This window comes from Myodes glareolus, chromosome 19 (genome assembly GCF_982192425.1).
Source record: "Myodes glareolus chromosome 19, mMyoGla1.1, whole genome shotgun sequence".
Taxonomy (NCBI): Eukaryota; Metazoa; Chordata; class Mammalia; order Rodentia; family Cricetidae; genus Myodes; species Myodes glareolus.
In genome coordinates, this window is record NC_142044.1 from 45,627,082 (window position 1) to 45,651,917 (window position 24,836).

The 24,836-nt window shown below is 44.8% G+C and overlaps 1 long non-coding RNA gene across 1 annotated transcript; it reads right to left on the reverse strand.

Moving 5' to 3' along the window:
- Window positions 1-9,695: 9,695 nt before the first annotated feature.
- Window positions 9,696-20,541, reverse strand: LOC125407422 (uncharacterized). The gene is made up of 4 exons (XR_007234209.3): window positions 19,806-20,541; window positions 18,677-19,133; window positions 17,468-17,575; window positions 9,696-11,121 (listed from the first exon to the last, which is right to left on the reverse strand). It is a non-coding gene; the product is annotated as an uncharacterized LOC125407422 (long non-coding RNA).
- Window positions 20,542-24,836: the final 4,295 nt, after the last annotated feature.

Below are 24,836 nucleotides of genomic sequence, written 5' to 3' on the forward strand. Positions count from 1 at the left end.
CTTATGTCTTTGCCAAATGTTCAACACCAAGCTTCTAGAGAATCTAAGTAAGTGGCAACTTGTGTTTGATAAATAAGATATCTAATCTGTAATGAAAATGACTGGTCCCCAGAGAGGGTGGGCATTTGGGTCAAGGCCCCCATGGCTTATCAAGGGCAGTACTCATCTCTGGGATTCCTCAATCCCTGATCATGGGCCACACCCCAACTTACAAGTCTCCTTTTCTCCTGTCCCCATTTGACCCTGGGATCTTCTCCTTATCACTTTTTCTTGCCTTCTCAGGAAACAGTCTCAGTTTGGTACAAACTTATTCAGTTTTACCCACAGAATGGCTATCTTGATTTCTTTACCAAACTCATCATCTACAATTAAAATGTTTTATTTTGATACTAAAAGAACTTCAATTCAAAATCATTATTTTTAAGACTAAATCTGACAGGAATGTAATGTAAAGTCTTAGTCTTATGGAAGCTGCTAGCCTATTGTAGACTATTGAGAAACACAAGTTAAGAGTCATCTTATACATGATCAAGCTCTTTAATTGTGGTCATGCTGAGTACTGATGTAACTAATTATAGAGATAAGCCCTATGCAGTCCTCTATGTTTTCAGACATAAGGAAACAAGTAACTAAAGACAAAGTTTGTCTACTCAGATATACCCAAAAGACAGACAGTCCTCAAATGCTCAGAGATCTGCAGAATATTGCATTTAAAATGTTTAATTTAAAAGGCTTTTCATAATAGAGAGACAAGCTAGCTCCTGGCAGCATCCTTATTTCCTCCAAAGAAGATGGATGAGAACAGAAGAACCTCCACCCAGAACTTGCTTCGTAAGTGGCAGCACTAGCCACTGAGCAAAACCACCTTTCACCTCCACTGCTGCTAAGATCCTCTTCAGACCGTGGACAACAGGACACCAGGGAACTGACTGCCTCAAGTTGCCTAGACAAAGGTAGGCTGGTCCTCCCATGAGTCCTTACTCCACAGAAGCCTGTGGGATGGATCTTCTGGGACCTTACAGGCCTACCTCTGCCAGCCAAACATGAATGCTGCCCTGAGACCTTTGCCCTCAACGACCATGGAGGACCCTGGGGTGACTGTCTAGGTAGTCAAACAAGTCATTTTTAATTGCTAATCCAGGTAAAATTTTATTCCTCTCAGAACTCTGATGCTGTTTGATGACTGGTAGCTTTTTAACAGCAGCAACCAAGGTTTCAACTGCCTTCCCAGCTCTCTTCCCAGTGTAAAGTTCAGGTTACCAGCCTCACTCTCCTAGAGCTGATGCTAAATCCAGATACAATCTACCTTGTTACTAGACTCGGAAAAGAGATAAACTGACAAAACAAATTTCAATATAACGTAGCATTCCTTTGTTTAAAGGAACTTACTTTGCAATGACTGCCGTCAGCGATCAACCACCTGAGTCTCCTGGGTTAAGGTGATGCCATCATGACAAGGGAAAGGAACAGGTGCTTTAAGGTTTATTTACATAATGATAGGAAAGCTTGAGGTGCGAAAATCTAAGAAGGTTTTAGGGTCTAAGAAGGTTTTTTAAGGTGTGCAAATAAAGTTATTAAGGTGTACATGTGCAAGTTATTAAGGCCTGAGGATAAAGAGAAAGTGATTTGAGACATTTAAAAGAATAAAACATGTTCCAGATTTCCCTCTCTCATTATGCAACTGTTATATTAAGACTACAAAAGTTCATCGTCTTCACATTAATCAATAGAATTCTGATAAGCTATTAATCGGGCTCTGGCAGAGGACTACCACTATCATCATAGCCATAAGCTCAAGATTTCAAATTTCCTTTGGCTGTTTCCTAACTATAGACTTAAAAGGTGCTTTTCATTGTGCTAAATATCTGTCACAATTTTCTGGAGAGAAGAAACAATGTTAATGCATTCAACCAAAATCATTTTTCTACCATGAGTATACAGCAGTTTCTACAATGCAGATTTCAGTAGAGCCTATAGACAGTGGGGATGTTAATGTGCTTAAAACTTAACTTTTCACAAACTCAAGAAATTCTTGTAAGCTCCAGGAAGTCGACTTGGATTCTCCTCAAACAGCTCAGACACACTTCAGATAAGTACTGCCTAAGCCTCCTGCCTTTCCCTGGTCTTGACAGCCCCTCCTTCAATTACCATGACCCAAGAAAAACAATTTTTCCTTAAACTTAACCTCGTCCTTGCTCTGTCAGCACCGCGCCAGGTCCAAGAGGCCCCAGACAGTTCCACAGTGCCTGGACAGAAGTGAGGCAATCAGCTACTCCAGGACATGGCCAGCTCCTCAGTTTTCTCAGGTCCCTCAAGATTTTGACACCCACAATCAGCAGGAAGCAGTGTCAAGAACTGGGCACCCTCATTTCCCTATCCTTCCTGCCTGACTCCTCATCTTTTTTAATAAATAAAAAAGGGAGAAATGTTAGCATCCAGGCACACCTGGTCCCACCCCTTGGGGACCTGGAAGACAAGCAGTAGCCTGGTCTGCTGTGTGGTCTCTGTGCCCCCGTTCCTTTAAATGGTGGAACTTCGCCTACTCCTTCCTCTTCTTTCTCTTCCTCTCTCCCACTGTCTTGGTCTTTCTGCCTTTTTGTATCTCTCTCTCTCTCTCTCTCTCTCTCTCTCTCTCTCCCTCTCCCTCTCCCTCTCCCTCTCCCTCTTCCTCTCCCTCTCTCTCCCTCTCTAGCTCTCTGCCTATCTGCACCTCTGTACTCCCTTTCTCTCTCCCTACTCCCTTCCCTTCTCAATAAAACTCCCCATGTAAGCTCTGCCTGAATGGCATGTTTGTCTCTTACCACTGTGGTTTGGATCCACCCACCAAGGTCCATTTCAGTCAGTTCCACATCCCCTCTCCATATAGTCAGTCATTTAATGCACACACTGCCACTCACTCTTCCACTTATTTAATGTACACCCTGCCACTTGCTCTTCTTTCAGCTGCTGCCTTTGAATTATGCTGTTGAAACACTGATGCTTTTTAAATTAATGTGATTCCCCTCTGTATGCTGCAAATACCATTGGTTAATAAAAAAACTGGCTTGGCCTGATAGGGTAGAGTAGAGCTAGGTGGGAAAAACTAAACTGAATGCTGGGAGAAAGAAGGCGGAGTCAGAGAAGCCATGGAACTGCTGCTGGAGACAGACATACTGAAATCTTGCTGGTAGGCCATGAACCTCATGGTAAATATAAAATAATGGAAATGGGTTAATTCTAGATGTAAGAGCTAGCTAACAATATGCTTAAGCTATTGGCAAAACAGTATTGCAGATAATATAGTTTCTATGTGATTATTTCAGGAGTATGGGCAGCCGGGAACATGGAAGCACACTCCTACTACAACAATTTGGAATGTGTATATGCATGCACCCATGTGCCAGAGTGCTTGTAGATGTCAGAGGACAAGTTTTGGGGTTTGTTCTTTCATCCTACCACATGGCTTCCAGGGACTGAAATCATGTCTTCAGGCTTAGTGTCTAGGATTTTTATCTACTGAGACATCTCTCAGCCCTCATAGGCGTCTTCAGTGTGCATTCCCTACATAACTGACCTACTGTCTATCTCTTTCAGAGGTATTTTCTTTTCTTTTTGTGGTACCAGGGACAGAACGTAGGGCCTCATACTAGACAAATGCTCTACCACTGATCTACATCCCCAGGCCAGCCACATTTTCATCACTCAACAGTCCTTATTTTTGACCCAGTAACACAGTACTTTATAGAACTCCACATTTAAGACTCTTCGTCACCTTCCAGATGTCCTTCTCACTATTCCAAGTAGCTCTCAGGAAGCACCTGTCTCTGACAGTCCTGCTGAGCTCCTGTCCCTTCATGTCCAAGTCCACTCACACACTGGCTTCTTCCCGGCCCCTGTACTCATCTTCATCCTCAACCTTTCTCTTTCCTCCCCATTTCTCACCCATATGATGAGCTCTCTGTCCATGCTGTTCCAAGTGCTTGTGTCACTACTTTCTCCATGGCTGGCTAGCCAGCTGTTCTGTAGCAGGCCTGTTTTCTGCAAGTTCAGATGCTACCAGTGTGGCCAGACTGCTGGAACTAGCCTTCTCTTCCTGAACATAGTAGTCAAATGTGTCTTCCCCAGAGTTAACCCCATAACAACTGGCACAACTCTCAGAGCCTCTTCTCAGAGCCAGTCCTGATTTCCTCTCCCTTGTATTACTGAAGACTTATTCCTTTCTTTAGGGGTGTTTTATCTCTTCAAAATTTCTCCCATGGGTAGAAATGCTGAGGCTAGACACATGCCATCTGTTAAACTGAGATGACAGATTAATAGTAATCAGAGAAGATGACCAAGTCTTTTTTTTTTAACCTGCCATGGCCTAAACAGCAATCCTTGTCCACCTGACATGGTAGTCTCTGGTGGGCTTATCTCACAACGGTTTCTCTAATAAGTATTTATTTCTAACTCAATTTAGTACAATGTACACAATACAATATGCAAACATACAGTATGCATGTAGATATATACACCCTTACATACATATAGACAGAAAAAAATACCCATATGTGTTAGCATCTACTGTTGTGTCAAAATACTGGATATAACTGAAATGAGTAAAGACTTATAACTTATTTTGGCTCATAGCTTCAGTCCATGGTTCTTTGGTCTCATCACTGTATGAGGCAAAACTAAACATCATAGAAACACTTGGCAGAGTGCTTTTCTTATGATAGAAAGAATACTGGGTTAGGAACAAGATAGACTCTTTCCAGGGCATTCCTCCAGTTTCCCACGTTCTGCAAAGAGGTCCCAAAGTCTGCCCAATCAAATATCAAATAATTAACAGATTAGTCCATTGATGTCACCACCCTTAGGATCCAATCATTCCTCAACAGTACCACTAGCTGAGGAGCTTTCCACCTATCAGTGGTTAGGGTGACATTTTATAGCCAAACACTAATACCACAATGTATGGGATAACAGTAACAACTGGGCACAAGTGTCATAGAACATTCCACTGATAATGACATTGAAGTTCATGGGCTTCCTTAACCCAAGGGCTAAACGTGGCTGCACTTGGGTGGGGGCTATGCCTGACCAGTCCTTTACAAAGCAGTCATTTCCTAGTACCCTTCGTTTTGGCTAAATATGCACTGGCTCTCAGTCAGGTGCCTTGGTTCTTGTTAGATTTATTTTGGGTCATATTTCTGAATTGAGAATTACCCTGAGGTGGTTGCCACAAGGTACTGACTTTTATCTATTCCCCCTCTGCCCAGGGTCTGAGGTCCTTCCTAAAACTTTTGTATCTTCCCGTCTAGATCACAGGGTCTGTAGATGTAGGAGCTTAGTTAGGAGTCTCTCAGATGAGGGTTCTGGTATAACTTCATAAAAGATTAGATAAAGGAGCCTTCTTCCTTCAAGAGCAGACTAATCCAACATCAAGCCAATTGGTCTTTTAATCTAATTCACACTGATGTCAGGCATTGTGAAGTGTTTTTTTCTTGAACTTCTTGGATCTAAATGAATCTCACTTAGCACTCTGACACCCATGGCGTGATCCCTAGGCCTATTCTTTAACTTGTTAAAGAGGTAACTTGTTAACATGAAAAGCAACTAGAACCTCAGGGCTCTCAGAGCTGCTTTTCATGGCATTCCTGGAAATGGTAATGGTACTAGGCACTGGCCCTGCAGACAGGGTGTGAGAACTGCAATTATAGGTGCTCACAAAACAAAGTTATACCACATTTAGAGTAGCAGAAACCAAAACAAGCCTCCAGGCTTCAGACAGAGACAAGGCACAGAGCAGTGTGAGTGGCAGCCCTACCTAAAGTCTCTTCCTTCCCTTTTTCTTATTTTTGGAGACAGGGTATCACTTTGTAGCCCAAGCTGGTCTGGAACTCACTATGTAGCTCAGGTTGGCCTCAACCTGGCAATGCTACATCTACCTCCTGAGTGTTAGGATTAGAGGCATGAGTCACCAGACTAGCTCTAAGTTTCAGAAGCCAGTGTCTACTGGAATCGAATACCAAGTCAGCAGAACAGAGACAAAGCTTACAGACCGTTACAATGCTCGACCAGTCTGCAGTCCAAAGGGGAGATTAAACTGGGGCCACTAGAATGTGACAGCCAGAGAAGCAAGAACAGACAGGACAAGCAGAGAAGGTTACATTATGGTGGGTAGAGGTACACACTGTAGACGGCCAAGAGTCTATTGACTAAAATTGAAGCCAAGGTTCAGGCAGTCACAAGGCAAATTTGTACCAACTATCACCAGGGCTGACTGTCTTCTTCAGGCCCTCAAAGAATCCCTTTGTGGTCATCAGAACTATCAGCAACCGGTTGAGGTACCTTTTGCTCAATGCAGATGAAAATCAAAAATGTCAAAGTGTAGCTTTCCTCTTGTTAGCAGCTCTGAATTGCTGCCACAGATGAAGAACAATGCAGAGAGATGTATTAGATGGTCAGCCAGGCAAACAGAATTGTTGGCTAATACTGTGAAGACCATGGGAGGAAAAAGATAAGAACAGATCCCTTTTTTATCCTGGGGGACCTTCAGTGTTAATGCCAGTACCCTATAAAGACCACAGCTCAAAGAATGAAACATTGAATATTTTTATTTTCATCCTAAATTAGCCATTGGCATTCTCATTTTTATAAATTCCTAACTTAAATGTGTGTGTGTGTGGGGGGGGAAGTTAGTCAATACTCAATATGCTCTTGACAAAGCACGTAATAATCAAGTTTTGCTCTCGAGACTGTCTCTACCAGGAACTGTACAAATGGCTATTTTCAGCTCCAGTCCAGCTACTGAGCTGCAGGTCTCTGGCAGATGCAGTGACTGCCCTAAGCTTCAGTTTCCTCATCTGTGAAATGGGGACAGCTATTCCTATTTGCTAGGGAACAGGCAATACTCAGAGGCTGAACCATAAACATGGTGCCTAGCATAAGATTGGTACTCAGTAAGTGAGAATAATTAGAAAGTAGTAATAGTCTTTTGTGACATGAAAGCAGAAGGCTTTAGTTCAGTGTCAACAACTATGGAAAGCTGTCCCTGTCCCCTAGGTCAACATGAGATGCCAGGCACTCTTAGCTATGCATTTTGCTAGATGGCATCTCTCTCTAATCTACCAGCTGGTCTATCAGTATCTGGCCTGGAATTGTATGCAGAGAGTCTCAGTCTGCAGACTTGTCTCTGTTGGTAACAAAAGCAGGGAAGCTTGTTGTCTGGAATACAGCACAAGCATGTTGTAAAGCAACAAGGGGCAGGCTAGCCACTCCCAGGAGTGTCTGGCAGGTGGACTATTACTTGGCAAGTATCTGTGGAGTGAAGTCCTTTGCTTTTTAAGTAGCAAGGAAACTATTCAAAAGCAGTATTATAGTATAAATAAAAAAGAAATTATCAGTCAAAAGTGACCAAGTGAGATCCTTTTCTGATGACCCCTTGTAGTGATAGTTTACCTAGTTTGTACCTGTTCCTCTTCTTGACAGTACACACACACGAGACAGCAATGACAACTTTTAACACAGCCATGGGGAGGTTTCAAGGAAATGAAGTGGCGTAGAGCCTTCAGAAAGTCCGGAGTCCTCAGAAAAGAATCTGAGAATGGGAGTCTTCCACATGAAGGCCACTTTGAGCAATTTGGCCATTAGCACTTCCTCTACTTGTAGGTAGAAGCAGCAGAGTGCACCACAGAGTGTAAAACAGGAAAAGCTTGGAAGCTCCAGAGGAGCCAAGGAAGAGTGACTCTACTGGACCTCCACCTGAGGGGCTACACTGAGGTGGCCAGATGCTTATACTAATGGACACAGAGGGTTAATCACAGGCTGGTGAGGTGTGCTGAGCATTGGCATAGTACCCACTTTAGGAAGAGTACCATGTACTTCTCACGTGCGTCCTTCAACACCCATCAGTTGTTAGGGACACATATGGAAAGCTCTGCAATAAATAGGTATTCCCAGAACCCAGCTGCCCCTCACTCCAGGAAGCTCCTATCACCAAACAAAACTGTCTGAAGCCACAAAAGCAACAGATTAGCATGGTATGGAGGGTATAGTCCACAAGCCTGGGCGAGTGTGGTCTCCAAGCCCGAGCACACTTGTCAGGTGTCCATTTTCACCACATCCTAAGGATTAACACATTCTATCCAGAGACTTGCTTGAGCTGGACCATATTCCTCTTAATCTATCCTTTTAACTAAATGCCCTTCCTCCAGAAATCCTTGAAAAAGAAGCTGAATGGACAGACTTTAGGAAGTCTAGTCCACATAGCTTTGTACTGGTCATTTAAGTCTCAAAATACTGATACAGATAGTATTCTTATTTTCTGATAATGAAAGTGAGACCCAGGACCATTTGGCATTTAAGACAATGACCTTGTCTCTAAGGTGTCTCACATGCTGGGGCCAGACCTAGGCTACAGCATTGGACAGCACAACCCTCCCCACTGACAAAATGGAAACAAGCATGTAATGAATAAAGGCAGCAGCTATGCTCACAACTATGCCACCAACATAGATATATGCTTGGGATCTGGGACACTGAGTGTTGGTGTGACTGCCTCCTGTCTATATCTACCTGTCTGGGCTTTGCTCCAGTGAGAGGCAGAGAGGTACAGAGAGAGCAACTTGCCATGGAAAAGCACAGGGATTGAATTCGGAATCTGGGGAGGCCTGCGAAGCAATGGGGCACATGGGATGGAAACAAACCTCTGTGTCAATTTCAACATAGACCAAGGACAAGTATGAAAAGGCCCTGAAGGAGCTTAATCAGACCACATCAAAGTACACGGAGAACACAGAGCAGGTGTTCAAGCAATGCCAGCAGTTTGAAGCACTTGCACTTCTTCTGAGAGGGCTTTATACACCACATTGCAGATGCCCAGAGGGCCTGTTTGCAGAGCCAGCATACAACATAGCCATGGAAGGCTTAAAACAAGGAAGGCATGGGGGACTTGATGCTGCCAGCTCAAAATGGGTCTGGGCAGCAAGAGAAACTGTTCTGGTACCACAGCTAGGACCAGCATTCTGAAAATCCACCTGGGCTGGTGCAGCATTGGCTAGGCCTCAGGTCTTCTGCCCCCAGGACAGTCCCTTGTAGAGATTGTCTCATTCCTGCTGCTAGCTTGACCATTGACATCTTGGTGACTATAGGTCCTGGGGAGGCCAGAGCGGAAAGAAACTCCAGTTTGACTTATGACATGGTGTGCCTGCATCAGGAGAGACCCACAAAGCAGGACAGATGATGGGATAGAAATCAACTTCCCGGGCTGGAGAGATGGCTCAGCAGTTAAGAGCATTGCCTGTTCTTCTAAAGGTTCTGAGTTCAATTCCCAGCAACCACATGGTGGCTAACAACCATCTGTAATGAGTCTGGTGCCCTCTTCTGGCCTACAGGCAGATATACAGACAAGAATATTGTATACATAATAAATAAATAAATAAATAAATATTTTTTTAAAAAAAAGAAAGAAATCTACTTCCCTCATCCATCTGGCAGAATCACTGAGAAATGAATGTCAGGTCAAAGCTTGTTGTCAGCAGAAAGTGACATCCTCTTTGTCTCTTCTAAAAACATGGTGAACAGTCATTTCATGGCTGCTCTGCTGTTATTTTATCTCTGTGACATCCTAGAAAGTAGGCAGAACTGTCTCCATCTTGCTGATGGGAAACTGAGCTACTACACAGCTTTTAGGGGACAGGAAAAAAGACAAAGCTGGGACTGCGTGCTGCTCTTCTGTGTGTGAGGTTCCTTCCACTGTGTTTGTACTTGGCTGTGGCAAAGGCCTGAATCAGCACAGCCTGTCTCTATGTTCCAAGCCACGGGGAGGGGGGTGATACATGATGTAGTCACTCCTAGGGCTGCTGTAACAGAATCTGGGTGGCATGGCAGACAAGGGAAACTTGCCACTCAGTTCTAGAAGACACAAGTCAAAAACCAAGGTGTGGCCACACTCCCTCTGAAGGCTCGAAGTGCCTCTTCTAACTTGTGGAGTCTGCCACAGTCCTCAGCTTTCCAGACAGCTGCCCACTTCTCTTCAGTCCTCTGGCCATCTTCCCCTGACTACCCAGTATAGATTTCTCCTCCTTTATAAGGGCTGCTGTCCTTATAAAGGGGCCGCTTTACTGAACCTGCTTTAAGTTGTTCACTTCTAAAGGACCCTGTTTTCAGCAAAGGTCACCCCCCAAGGTTAAGACTTCAGTCATTGTTTTTGGAGAATGCAATTTAATCTCTAGATATTCCACACTGAAGGAAATTGAGGCCTTGTAAAAGTAAAGACCCACGTAGGTAGATAATAAGTGACCTATCAGGTTCAGCCAAGACCGTGTTCTTGCCCCAAGAGGCCGTATTGGGCCTTGTAGTTCTGCCCTCCTCCCATACTACCTTTCACTTGGGGAGGGAAACCTCCAGCTCTCCTGAGAGAAATGGAGGAGGGGACATTCTGACATTCTCCTCTAATGGTTTCTTCCTCAACATGACCTGAGCCAGTGGGACTGCACAGTTGCCACCCACACAGCAGTCCCAGGATCCAACGCAGGACAAGTCTCAGTGTGCCACCTGGTTTGGTGTGAAACTTACTTGTTGGTGGGTCCCAGGTTCTGGAGGATGGTGTCTGCATCTGTACATGTGACGGCCCGGGAATGGCATCCCTGTGTCTGGGAAACAGATTTGTGCAGACTGCAGAGACCACCATGCAGGCTACAGGGCCTGCTGTGGCTGTGAGGAATGATGGCTGGGTCCTGCCTTTTGTAGAGCTGCCTTTCTGTCTCTGATTTAGCTACAAAACCGTTTATCAAAAGCTGGGGAACAGCATCAAAGCAGCTGATGGCTCCTGCTGACCCCTGCTTGGCTGTAGCCCAGGCAGCAAAGAATCTGCTATGCTGGCCCACTAATATCCTGGCTCCACCTGCCTCTTTGCACACTGATGACCATCTGCCAGCCACTCTGGGTGTGAAGTGAGTGCTGGAAAGCAGGGTACAGAAGCCACTTCAGCCTGCAGTTCTGGCTTCCTGGTCCTGCAGCTCACATCTGTCTGAAGAGCCTGTGCTTTTCACAGTAGTCTAGGTGTCTTGCCTGCTGTCCTTCTTCCAGTAGGAATCGGCACTGCCATCCCAGCTACAAAAGGAACTGCCTCTTATCTTCATGGGCTCATCAACACACCTGCAGGAACAGGAAGGAAAAATGATGATGGGGTGTTTATTTTAGGTTCTAATCTGGGTCTTTTTTCTGGGTGTGGGGCACATGCCTCTTCTGCCCAGTCATGCGCTGAGATAAATAACATCCACATGATGTGGCCAATAAACAGGAACAGATATGAGGTGTCATTTCCAAGGTCTTTGAAGTGACTGTTAAACCCTACCTATTTTCTCTTTGGTGGCTGTAGGAAAGGGAGTACTATAGCATAAGAGTTGTAGTGCTACACAGAAGACGGGAACTTTAGACCAGTGGTTCTCAACCTTCCTAATGCTGTAACCCTTTAATACAGTTCCTCATGTTGTGGTGAACCCAACCATAAAATTATTTCATTGTTTCTTCACAACTGTAATTTTGCTACTATTATGAGTCATAATGTAAATATCTGATATGCTGGATATCTGATGTATAACCCCTATGAGGGTTGCAACAGTCACATGCACCCAAAGCTAACTTGCTAGACACAGGGATAAACTACTTTATGCTGAGCCCCTGAGACTTCAGAATGCTAATCAGTGCATGACCTGGCTTATTTGCACAACACAGGTCCCCCTCAAGTCATAGACTTCATTTTCTTCTGGCACTGTTACAGATGCTCCTAGGATCTTCTAGCTGCCAATCTCTTCCCTGGTCACTGTGTTCAATATGAATCATGTAAGTGTCACTCACTTTCTGGAGTTGATACAAAGCTACAGACCATGGATCACTGGACCCTTCTCCAGAACTCTTGCAGTGTGGTCTAAAAGTACCCTTGAAGAGATGCTGGACCTCTGAGTTGGTTTTCTCCTTGTCAGCTAAGCATCATTAAAGAAAGTATCACTTAGAGAACAGCACTCAATGCCAGCACTCCATCCTGTGTGACAAGGGAAAAAGATTCCCCAAGAAGTTGTAGCACTGTTAGCCAGGATAGGACGGAGGCAAGAGAGATGTTCATGAATGGTGATGGTGGTGTCATGACAGTTTGTGATGGGAAAAGAGCCCAGGGGAATGTGTCTCCAGTATGAAGATGGATTTCACAGGGATCTGAGGAGAGAGACAGAGCCCACAGCTGAGGGTTTAGGCAAGGAAGGGTGATAGGAAAGAATGCAGAGGCTTTATACAACTGAAAAGACTGAAGTTCACAGGAAGCAAGGCAAGCTCCAAGAAGATGGATGTGCTAGATCAGAAGGGCAGAGAGCCAAAGACAGACAAGAACCATACCAAACCTGGAAGAACTAGGTCAGGAACCAGATGGGCCAGGATCATGGTGGAGGTACTAAGAACAAAGACATTCTTTTCTTTTCCTGGAAAAAAAAAGAAGGAGGAGGAGGAGGAGGAGGAAGGAAGAAGAAGGAAGGAGGAAGAAGAAAGAAGAGAAGAAGAAGAAGAAGAAGAAGAAGAAGAAGAAGAAGAAGAAGAAGAAGAAGAAGAAGAAGAAGAAGAAGAAGAAGCAGCAGCAGCAGCAACAAACAGAGACAGATAAGCCCAATGTCGGTAGCAAATAGGGGATTTCATAAGAAGCATGGAGAGAAAACAGAACTGCTAAATGTGGCTATGTCTTCTCTGGCAAGGACATTAAGAACATGTCTGTTACATTATTCCCATCCACCCAAGTAAGAAGATGTGGTATTTGAAATATCTCTGGCTTTTAGCTAGAAACCCACTAAATACTCTTTTGCAGTTGAATGGATCAGCACCTAGGCCCTGGATCTAACTGAGGAACAGAGAGAAGAATTATTGTTCAAAGAACGGAAACCAGGACAACCGAGGAAATAGAAGAAAATCAGAGAAGGGTTCCAAAGGACTGAGTAGTTGCTGACTTTCACACGTTTCAGGGCTTATCTTTAAGGGCCCAGGAAAGGACTAAGACCAATTCACTGACAAATATACAAGCTACTCAGTAAGTGCTTTCTAGGGGTCAGAACTAAGTAGTGGGTAACAGGGCAGGACATAGCTCCTGTCCCTGTTCATGAGGCTTGCAAACTGGTTCACTGAAGTTGTTTTGGGTTCAGGATCCTATAGACCTTCTTGTCGAGAGACAAAAGTCTAAGAGAGGCTGGTGGGCCCCTGAAGGGCACAGAGGAAGTACCAACACTAATAGGGGGTGAAGTGGGGGGCTGGAACCTCCGGGCTCTTTAAGACTGTTCTCACACAGAAGTGTGTAAGTTTAGCAACACTCCAAGGAACAAACATTCTTCACTTGTATGAGCTAAGAGCTTATCCTGGAATGTAGGGAGCATTAGGATCCTTTCAACTACCCTAGAGAGAATACCACCTTGTATAGGTGTCCTGAGCAGTCTACACATGGGTCTTCCCAACTCTTCACTCATCCATGAGAGCCTCCAAATGCTCTGACACCCTGTAGGGGATACCTAGTCACTTACAGGTATCTATGCCAGCCAGCCTGTGCAGCCATCAGGCCCATGCCAGGACTCAGCAGCTCTTCCCATCGCTACCTTCACCCAGTGTGGGCTTTGATTTCTGGGTCCATTTTCTCCAGGAGCTTTTCCTTCATGCTGGTCCTCACACTGCACCTTCCTCCCCTCTGAACACACTGCTACAGGTCCCTGGGAAAAGCCTTGAGCAGCTAGCACACTGTCTTGTCGCCAGTCATGTCCCCCACCAAAGGCCATTTGGACTCCATGGGGCTCAGCAAACAGTCCAGTTTCATTATTCTGAATGCGGTTTTATAACAATGCATCATTTATAATCTGGAAATAATGGAATCCACTATAAAATATGTCCTCTTGCTTAACAGAAACAGCATTCTTCCATAATTCATAATATGCAAGTTCTAATGGCTGATGAATAATTTGGAAGCAGTAAAAGCACTCTGTGGCACTGCCATGCTGGCTTTCAGAGTGTGTTCACTTCATCTCTGGCGCCAAATCAGCCAATTCAATCCTGCTCTGTCCCTGTGGTCATCAACTGAGCTAGAGCGATGCTTCTGTCCCTAAATAACCTGCAGGTCATCATCTACACGGCACCAAAATCTCTCTGCTCTACATCCAAACACCCAGGTTTCAAACTGAAACTGGTCTCTGGCACAGCGGCCTTTGGGGCTGACCCTTCTGATTGAGCCAAGAAGAGAAAAGTTCCTGAAAGCTCCAAGGCAAATACAAAGGTTGACCCTGACTGTGGACAGTACCATGTTATGGGGCAATGCACATAAAGTTAGGCCAGTGCCCATTCCCTTTATGTCCCCTCTGTCAAAAAGGGTTAAAAAGCTTCTATCACACTCTCCTTGCCACTATGATAGTTAACCCAAGCACATAGATCAAGTGACTATTGATAAAACACACTGAAACTGTGAACCAAAATAAATGCTTCTCCTTACATTGTCTTTGTCAGCTATCTGGTCTACAGCACTGACAAAAACAAACAGACATTCCTATCTAGCAACTCCACTCTTGCCTATCTAATCACATTAGATATCTGTGCAACTATTTTCAAAGCAATATTACTAAATCATGGGAACAACCAAATTGCCAATTTCTGGATGAAAAGATAAAGAAAGGAGATGATACGTGCAGTGGGACTTTACTCAGCCTTCAGATGGAAGGGAATTTTGGCCTCTTTCACATAAGCATGAAGCATGAGAACCAATACTTGAAAGAGAATTAAGATGTTAAACCATGTGTTATGAACATTTATCACAAGATGAAAAAACTGGGACAAATAAACTTGCACCAGCAACCAAATCTATCAAAACTTTAAAAAGAGACAAGCCAGACAGTTGTGGTGCACACCTTTAATCCCAGCACTCAGGAGGCAGAGGCAGGCAGATTTCTTTGAGTTCAAGGTCAGGAATGAGCTAGTTCCAGGACAGGCACCAAAGCAACAGAGAAATCCTGTCTGGGAAAACCAAAATAAATGAATGAATGAATGAATGAATAAATGAGACAAGAACATGACCATGCACTCCAAACATTCTTAGACCACAGTTTCAGACAAAACAGGATGACTGATAATCTTAAATGAGTAAGAATATACAAAACTGCTACCCCTTCTTAATAACAACCTATTTAGTTATATGGCTCTTTATCCTACCACACCTTTGCAGTTTTCTTTTAAAAAAAAAATCCAGGTGTGATGGCATGTACCTTTAATCTCTGCACCAGAAAAGTAGAGGGAGGTGGATCTGGTCCATATAGGGAGTTCCAGGACAGGCAGCACTATGTAGAGAGAACCTGTCTCAAATCAAAGCAAAACTCCCAGAACAGTGTGACAGAAGTTTTAGTTAACAAAAAGGAAAATACGTTGTAACTATCACTAGTTTTCATGTTATCATGTAAAAAGTTTCATCAGTTTTTATCCTATGGGGACAAATGCTCCTTTATGGTAATCACATTGTGTCAATATTCCTTAAGTCCTAGCAACTACAACAAAAGAAATTGCTCCCACAGTTCAAAACAGCCTATCTACCAGGTCCATTTCCAGGAAAGAAAAAGGGACAGGCCAGCTGCTGGAGGAAGAGGCACCAATCTGCATGTGTCCTAACAAGGGCTCAGGCAGATGATGCAGACCTTGCTGGCCTCAAACCTGACTAGGGTCCTTTTACTATTATTTCACTTCACTTCAGGGTCCGTATTCCTCCCACAGGGGCTGTCTGCTCAGAGGGCAGCAACTCTGACACTGAATGTGGTGGTTTGAATGAGAATGGTTCTGACAGGCTCTTATGTTTGAATGCTTGGATTCCAGTTAGTAGAACTGTTTGGGAAGGATTAAGTGTGACTTTGAGTGGGTGTGACCCTGTTGGAGGAGGTAACACTGGGGATAGGTTTTAAGTTTTAAAAACCCACACCAGGTCTCTCTCTCTCTCTCTCTCTCTCTCTCTCTCTCTCTCTCTCTCCCTCCATTCTCTCTCTCTCCATGATTTAGTATATAAAGCTCTCTGTTTCTGTTCCAGCACCATGTCTGTCTGCTTCTTGCTATGATCATGGACTAACTTTCTAAAACCATAAGCAAGCACTCAATTATATACTTCCTTTTATAAGAATTGCTGTCTTAGGATTTCCTATTGCTGTAGAGACACCATGACCACAGCTACTCTTATAAAAGAAAACAATTAATTGGGACTGGTTTACAGGTTCAGAGGTTTAGTCCATTATCTTCATGGAAGGAATTATGGGATCATGTACTACACAGACATGGTACTTGAGGAGCCCCGAGTTCTACATCTGGATTGGCAGGCAGCAGGAAGAGAGAGAGGCACTGGATCTGGCTTGAACATTTGAAACCTCAAAGCTTGTCCCCAGTAACATACTTCCTCCAATAAGGTCACATTTCCTAATAAGTGCTACTTCCTGGTGATCAAGTATTCAATCTATGAGCCTATGGGGGCCATTCTTATTCAAACCACCACAGTTGTCTTGACCACAGGGTCTCTTCACACAGCAAGAGAACAGTAACTAGGACATCTGCAGAGGTCCACAGTGTCAGAGTAGACTCAGAGTTGCCAATGCAGTCCAAGCCCTTGGTAAAGAGAAAAGACCTTCATATTATAAACATGTGAAACCACCAGCTAAAAGCCAAATAAATCCATCCACTCACACTTTGTCCTACTAGAGGATTATACTGGATATCATACCCAGAATGAGGACCCCACCTTCATGTGAACTCTCAACCTTGTATGGTGTGTACAAGGAACCCCTTCTCTATTGAGTGTTTACTCTGTACTCTTTAACTTCTTATAAGGCACTGGAGGGAAAGGAATTGTTGCTTGGATATCCTGCATCAGGCTTTTGTCTTTAACATCAGAACTTTATTTCTCCCAAGACTTCCATACAGGCCTGAGTAGAAAATGGCTCATTTTTCCAGGTTATTAGTTTATGAAAGATCATATTCTAAGATTTATTTTTATAGTTAAGTGTATATGTGTGCATATGAATATGTGCACATGAGTTCAGGTGCCCATGGAGACCAAAAAAACAGAGGCAGTGGATGCCCCTGGAGATGGTGGTCCGCACAGGTGGCTGTGAGCTGCCTGATATGAGTACTGGGAACTTATCTTGGGTCTTCATGAAGAACAGCATGTGCTCTTAACCAAAGCCATCGTTCCAGCCCCATTGATGGAAGGTTTAAACCCTCCTTAACTGGCAGTTGGTCTGTCATTTTACTTGATGTCAAATCAAGAGAATACCGGGCCGTGGTGGCACATGCCTTTAATCCCAGTACTCGGTAGGTAGAGGCAGGGGAATCCCTGTGAGTTCGAGGCTAGCCTGGTCTACAAGAGCTAGTTCCAGAACAGCTAGGATTGTTAAACAGGGCAACCTGTCTCAAAAAAAAAAAAAAACCAAGTCAACATAATACAAAAAAGTAAGGAAAGACTCACCAGATAAAACTCTAGTGAACACAAAGTGACCCTGAGCAACTGATGAAAAGAAACACCCATCGGTTATGCTTGCCCCGTTGTGATTTTTGGCACTGCAGTCAAACATACCTGAAATAAAATTGTTACAATTTGTTATATATTGCTAAGAATTAATTTACATTAGCAGGATGGGTTATATAACTCAGCACACAATTAGCTTAGCAGCTGTCTAACATTCCCACTTTAAATTCTGATAACTAGGAAACATTACCTATTTGGTACTGTGGCAGCAAGATAATCCATCTCCTTCTCTGCCTGCTATTTTCCCCTGTGCACCTACCTGGAACAGGCCATTAACTTTCAGCAATGACGTCCTGACTCCAGGTATCACTATTGCCATCTCCTACAGATGATTGTGTCCCTCATCAGGCAAGCCAAGCTTCTACTGAAGGTATGATGTCTACCCAGCAGACCGCAGCTGAGAAACAGTACACAGGCACCATGGGCTACACTATCTGCATCTCCAAAGAGTAGGATGTACTGTTTTCCTGGCCTGGCAACCTGGAGAATGTTACCTGCTAGTTCCCAACACATTCATGGTCTAGGATAAATACAGGCGTATCTTCTTGAGGTTATGGACAAGCACACCCACATCTGAAGCTGGTGTGACAGCTACTGGCCTCTGAAGGAGCTCCTCATTTCACCCCCTGGCTAAATACTGTAAGAACTTCCTAGGCCGCTGACAGAGAAATTAGGCACAGACCCTGCCAGTTCAAAGTCTGGGGGACTCTGCTGAAGATTACTAAATTAAATGCAATCTACTGACTTTAACAAAGCTTTGACATCTCTGTTCAGGGTACCATAATATACTGCATGGAATAATTTAGTATATACAACTAGCTGAGGGCATGCTGCCTGACACCTAGGACACAGACATAGCATAATTAGCTGATCACAAAGATGGTTACGGCCAGTGTCACCTCCCATCTTACTCACAAATGGATAGATTCTGATGTAGTCTAAGGAGCTCCCATCTTGTATACAGGCAGTGTCTGAGATCTTTTACACAGTACTGCTAAACTATAAGGGGAAGCTTTTTGTTTGAAATAATGTCTAACTCTGTAACTCAGGTCAACCTGAAACTTATTTAGCCCACCCAAACTAGCCTTGAACTTGTGACAGTCCTCCTGCCTTAGCCTCCCAAGTGCTGAGACGATAGGCATGACTCACCATGGCATGCTCAGAAAAAGACTTCCAAAGGTTTGCAAAGCCTTCAAAGGAATGTGGTCCAACTTCTATGGCACAGGCAGGGCTGAAGAAAGTCACCTAGGTAGGTCCTCTCAACAGAACCAGAACCAGGCATATGGGAAAGCACTCCACTATTGTCACAAATGAGAAATTCCAGTCTTGGTCCTGGTCAGATGTTTAGGAAGGAATCTTGTAAGGGAGCTAACTGTGACCATGTTTCATCATTGGCACCTCATTTCATTACTGGGAGAGTAATGGTATCATGGTGGTCTTCCATCACGAAGACCTAAGAGTCCAGTCACTTGTAGGATGTATTATGTTGTATTTACTTAAAACCAAAAAATCATGTCTTTCTTTTGTAATAAGTGCCATTTCTTCTTGTACAGATACTTGTACAGCTAAATAGTATGTTCAGTCATATCCCATGCCAGGAATTCTACTGCAAAACAATAAAACAATATGAAAAGAAGAAAAGTGTCATCTAGGGTTTCAGAAATTTAAATTTTTATTTTGTGTGTATAAGTGTTTTACCCGCGTGTGTATCTGGGCACCCCATGTGTGCCTGGTGCCCATGGAAGTCAGAAGAAGTTTTGGGTTTCCTATAATTAGAATTACTAAGGATTGTGAACTGCCATGTTGGTGCTGGGAACTGGAGTAGCTTGTACTCTTAACCGCTGAGGCATCTCTCCAGCTCAATTTTTTTTTTAGAACTTAAAAATAATAATATTGGGGCGGAAGAGATGGCTCAGCTGTTAGTAACACTGGCTGTCACCAGAAGACCTAGGTTTGGTTCTCAGTAGCCACATGGTGGGTCACAAACATCAAATTCCAGAGAATGGGATGCTCTTTTCTGGCCTCCATAGGCACCAGGCCCACAGACATACATGCAGGAAAACACCCATACATTTAAAATAAATTTTTAAAAAACTAATATTATAGCTATAAATTGGTTAGCATGTTTGATACATTGGTTTTGCACTGGTGAAGGGTTACTCATGGCCCCAGGTTGAGTTACCACGGTTACTGTATTGTATTAACAATACACTATTGAGTATGTAGTATGCACAGTGAAGAGAGCTTGGGTCTGTAAGTCACACCCTACACTACTTACCTTTTAACATCCAGCTAGGAACCTAGCACAGAAACGAGTGCTGAGCAGGAACGTAGTCCCTCTGGGACACTGTCCTTTACCATCCACCATCCATTGGGCAGTGGCTCTATCTCTTGTGCAATTTCTGCCTTACTTTTACCAAGGTGTTGGGCGTGACCAGTAAAATGTGGCAAAAACGGCAGGATACAACTTTCAAGATTAGGTTACATGATGGTAAACAGCATACCAAAAGTCCCAGCACTCAGGAGGCAGAGGCAGGAAGATTACAGAGTTCAAGACCAGGTCTACATAGTGAGGCATTACCTAAAGAAAAAAAAAAAAAGATACTTGACACCGACTTCTCTCTTCAGCGGGTCACTACTAAATAACCATGAATTGAAGACACTGGGACAGCGCTGTGAGAAGCTCAAGTGACCAGGAACTGGGTGAGGCGCTAGCTCAACAGCTAGAGGGGGGCGCGACCAGTGAGGTGCCTTTAGCTCTTCCTGGGGAGACGCCACTAAACTCGGCGAGAGCAGTGAATGGACCCGACGTCTACCGGAGCACCACCAAGGGTTGCTCACAGCCGTGGGCGAGCGAAGTCACTTCAATCCCGCGCGGGCCAACTCGGTCGTTTATCAACTGGCCGACTCCGCCTCCCACGACCGCCGCGCGGTCCCGAGCTCGCCCGGCGGCCGCTACCTGGTTGCTAAGCACCGAGCGCAGGCGGTTGAAGATTGCCAAGGTCCCCCATGGCCACCCGAGGATCGACAGTTAGGGCGTCCCGAGAAGACCCGAGAGAAACCGTTGAACCCTCAGCGAGACCAATTGCCAACAAATAACGCGTGGCAGCAAGCTCCGCCCACGCCCCGCCCACGCCCGGAGCGCCAGCCACTCTCCGTTCCTCACGCAGGCAGCATCTCTGGCCCCGCCCCCGGCACTACCCGCGTGCTCCTCGTTCTGCTCCTTGCCTCAGGGCTGCGAGCTTGAAGCGCAGACCGTGCTGTGGTGCGCGTGCGCCAGGCGCCTCCGCGCACCCAGGAGAGGTGTCTTGGGAAGTTGTGAGGTAGTTGACTAGGACGCTCCCCTCACACTGGAATGTCACTCTTTTATTCTCAACTAAAGCCAAACCCCGAATCTGGTAGAAAAATGTTTGGTTTTTTATTTTTAAGAGAGAATTTTGTTTTGTTTTCGAGATAGGATTTTTCTGTGTAGCTTTGGAGCCTGTTCTGGAACTCGCTCTGTAGACTACGCTGACCTCGAACTCACGGAGATCTGCCTGCCTCTGCCTCCCGAGTGCTGGGATGAAAGGCGTGCGTCACCACCGCCAGCTGTAGAGAGAATTTTTTTGGGCGACTGAAGAGAAGCTCAGTAAGAGCGCTGGGTGCTCTTCGAGAGGACCTGGGGTTCGATTCCGAGCATCCACATACCAGGGGACTTCACATCCTCTTCTGGCTTCCACAAGCATGCTCGGGGTACAAAGTATATATTATATGTGTGTGTAGTGTATGTATAAATGATTTTTATTTGTTACGAGTGCCTTGCATACACACGCATATACACACACACAAAATGAGGCGGCATTTTATGTAGTCAAGGATAGCATTACGTACTCATAAACTCATGTAGCCGAAAATGAATTTGACTTTGTGATCCTTCTATCTCTACAACCTAAGTGTTAGGATGACAGACATGCATCACTACCCCTGATTTTTTTTAATTAAAAATTTTTTCATGCAATATATTTTGACCATGCCCTCCCCAACCCCTTCTAGATCCTCCTCAGTTCTTCCCACCCAACTTCATGTTTCTTCTGTCTTGCAAAATAAAACAAAACCAACAACTCAAGATCCCCAATACAAAATAAAGCAAAAAGTCCACAAAAATGCCATTGAGTGTGTTTCCTGTTGGCTACTGTTTTCTGTTAACTACTCCTGGGCATGGGTGCAATCCCTGGAATGAAATATTAATTATGCATGTCTGTGTGTATGCATGTGTGTACCCTGGGACTCTTGGAGCTAGTGGAAAGGAACTCAGATCCTCTGGAAGAGTAGTAAACTTTCTTAAACCATGAGCCAACTTCCCAGCACCCCCAAGATCACCTAGCACTTGGGGCTCCATCCCAGCCTTACACAATTCAGGTAGCCTGAAGGTTGGAACTCTGGAGTAGTTGCTCTTCCAGGGTGAGTGCAGGGTAGTTGGGAAATGTGGCCTCAGGTGGGGTGCTGCGGTAGCAGTAAAACAGGTTTGAGAGTCAAGTTCAGCACTGCCCAGCTTCCAGCATTTTCTTCTCTAGAGGTGCCATTTGCACATCTGCACTGCTCTCTTAACTCCTCCTCGAGACACGTTATTCTCTCTTCACCCTTAGGGCACTGATGACAACACGACTAGACACGACATCAGACCGAAGTTCCACCCAAATCTAGCAGACCAAACCAATGACTTCAATTAGGGTCACTAACAGGAGCACTGTGGTGGTGGTGGTGGAGGATAGAAAATTATCTCACTGCAAGTGAGCAATTATAGGCAGCACTGAAGAAAAGCTCCCACCCCCAGTAATCATAGACTGCTGCCCCAGCCCCTGGAAGGGACTAGGCTTAATAGGCTCTGAGAAGTTGGGAGAGGTCTGGGGGGGGCCACTTTGTCAGCTGCACGCAGGCCTCTTGTGTGTCGGCTCATGGGGTTGCTCAGCCCCCTCTCCCCTTCACCAGGGACTGAGACAGCAATGGCCTGTGTCATGCCCAAGGATAGAGTTTGACAATACATATAAAGGTTTAGCGCTAGAGAGCAGTTTCCGGTGAAGTCCTCCAGTGGCCTATGGCCCCCCATTTCTACTTCAGAAAACAGAAGACTCACTCAGCCTGTTCAGTGACCAGTTGGTCCAACTGCCACCAGAATGAAAGGTGAATGTGCCCAGTCATAGACTGAGTCCTCTGGAAGACACTACCAGGGACGAGTGTTGGAAAAGACCACAGGAACTCCTGTGTGGGTCAGACACATTGGGAAATAAACTCACTGAATCATGAGCCGCCTCGTTTGGCTCTATTAACCTCTATATTCTCAGGTTGTGACATTGAAAAATACAGTGATTTGCCAGGCAGTGGTGGTGCACACCTTTAACACAAGCACTCCGGAGGCAGAGGAAGGCGGGTCTCTGAGTTTGAGGTCAGCCTGGTCCACAGAGTGAGTTTCAGGACAGCCAAGGCTACACTTGAAAAACCTGTCTTGAAAAACTCTACAAATAAACAAATTTAGTGATTGGTTGCTGGATAAAAAAGAAAAGATTAGAAACTAACACCATTACCTCTTAATGGTATGAACAGCATAGCTTCATTAGTATATTTGTAATTTGAGGCAAAAAATAATCGACATGAAACACTGACAGAAAACCTGCTACTTTTCCTTGGCATGTGAGTGCATGTGTGCACACTTGGTTATGGTAGCTCAAGGCATTTCCCTAATAACTCTCCATCTTTTCATGGAGACAGGGCCTCTGCTTTGAACCTAGAGCTCCCCACGTCTAGTCTAGCTAGCAGCCTGTTCCCCGGTTCTGCTGTCTTCAGTGTCTGAACGCTGAAATTATAGGCAGGCTGCAATGTCTATCGAACATTTATATAGGTGCTGGGGATCTCAACTCGGGTCTTCATGCTTGCAGAACAAATGCTTTATCCACTGAGCCATTTTCCAAGATCCCAAATTCTGTCCTTAACCAAACCCAGGGCATTTTGACAGTTCTAGTCCAGCTAGTCTGCGTGTTCCTACCTTGCTCTAAGAAAGGATTCTGCCTCTGCCTTCCGAGGTTTGAATTACAGGTGGGTCGCCACACCTTTCTGGCATGTTCTGGGAGTTCCAGACATCTTAGCTCCAATCCTCTCAATCACTGAGCCATGTCTCCATCCCCAAAGGCTACCTTTTATATGATCCTATTCATAATACATTTTGGAGCTGGCAAAAGCTATAAAGAGAAAATAGATCAATACATGCTGAGCATGGCAGCTCATGCCTGTGAGGAAGCTGAGGCAGGAGGATTGTTTCTGAGGTTGAGGCTAGCCTGGGCTACATAGATAAGCCAATGTTCAGAAACAGTAGTAATTTCCAGGGACTGAGGGTATAAAGAAGTTGACTAGAAGATGGGCAAACTTGAGAGTTCTCTCTTTTGACTGGCAGGGGCAGCAACAAGGGGAGAGTTGTACTGATGGGCTGTAGAGAGGAGGCATTTCAAATCAGATGGCTCTGGAACTGGGTACTCTTGGCCTAGTTGGGTGACTTTTTTTTTTTTTCAGACAGGGCCTCACTATGTATCTAGAAATCACCATGTAGATAAGGCTGGCCTCAAACTCAGAGAGATCCCCTTGCCTCTGCCTCCTGAGATTAAAGGTATGCACCCACCATGCCAGGCACCAAGTGCCATGGGAACCAGTGCATACAGGCAAGGGGCCCAGTACTGTGTCCTCTGAGGCAGGTGCTACCAGGCTAACAATACAGTCAGTCTAGCTTGAAGGAGCCTGGGCTATCATGCCTAATCTGAAGCTTACTGTTGCGTGGAAGCTTTTATACTTTGGTCAAGCTGCTTCTCGGTGATTCAGTTTCCTTATCAATACAATAAAGCTAACACTACCTAGTGTGCTGTGCTGCCATAAAAATTAAACAAGTCAGTAGACGTTAAGAGTTTTGGATAGGGTATCACATGGAGTGAGATACAGATGTCTACTCCTAATGCTCCATCTTAGTGACAAGCCAAGCAAGGCTCAGAGAACTCCAGAGCTTTCTGCAAGGGCTCAGGTGATTAGGGTCACACAACAGGATTCATGCTTGAGCACAGGATCCTGTTACACCCGACAGCAAATCCCAGCCACTTCCTAGATGGTGCTTCCTAGCTGTGTCCTCACAGGACTTCTCGGGCCTCCTTTATAAGAGCACTAATCCTAAGATAAGGGCTTCCTTTACCCTCACCTTTGCCAATATCCCCTTCTGAAAAACCATCACTATGGCAGGATGTCAGAAAACAGGTATCAGAGACACATGTATCCTGTAGTGATGGTGTTCTGGCCC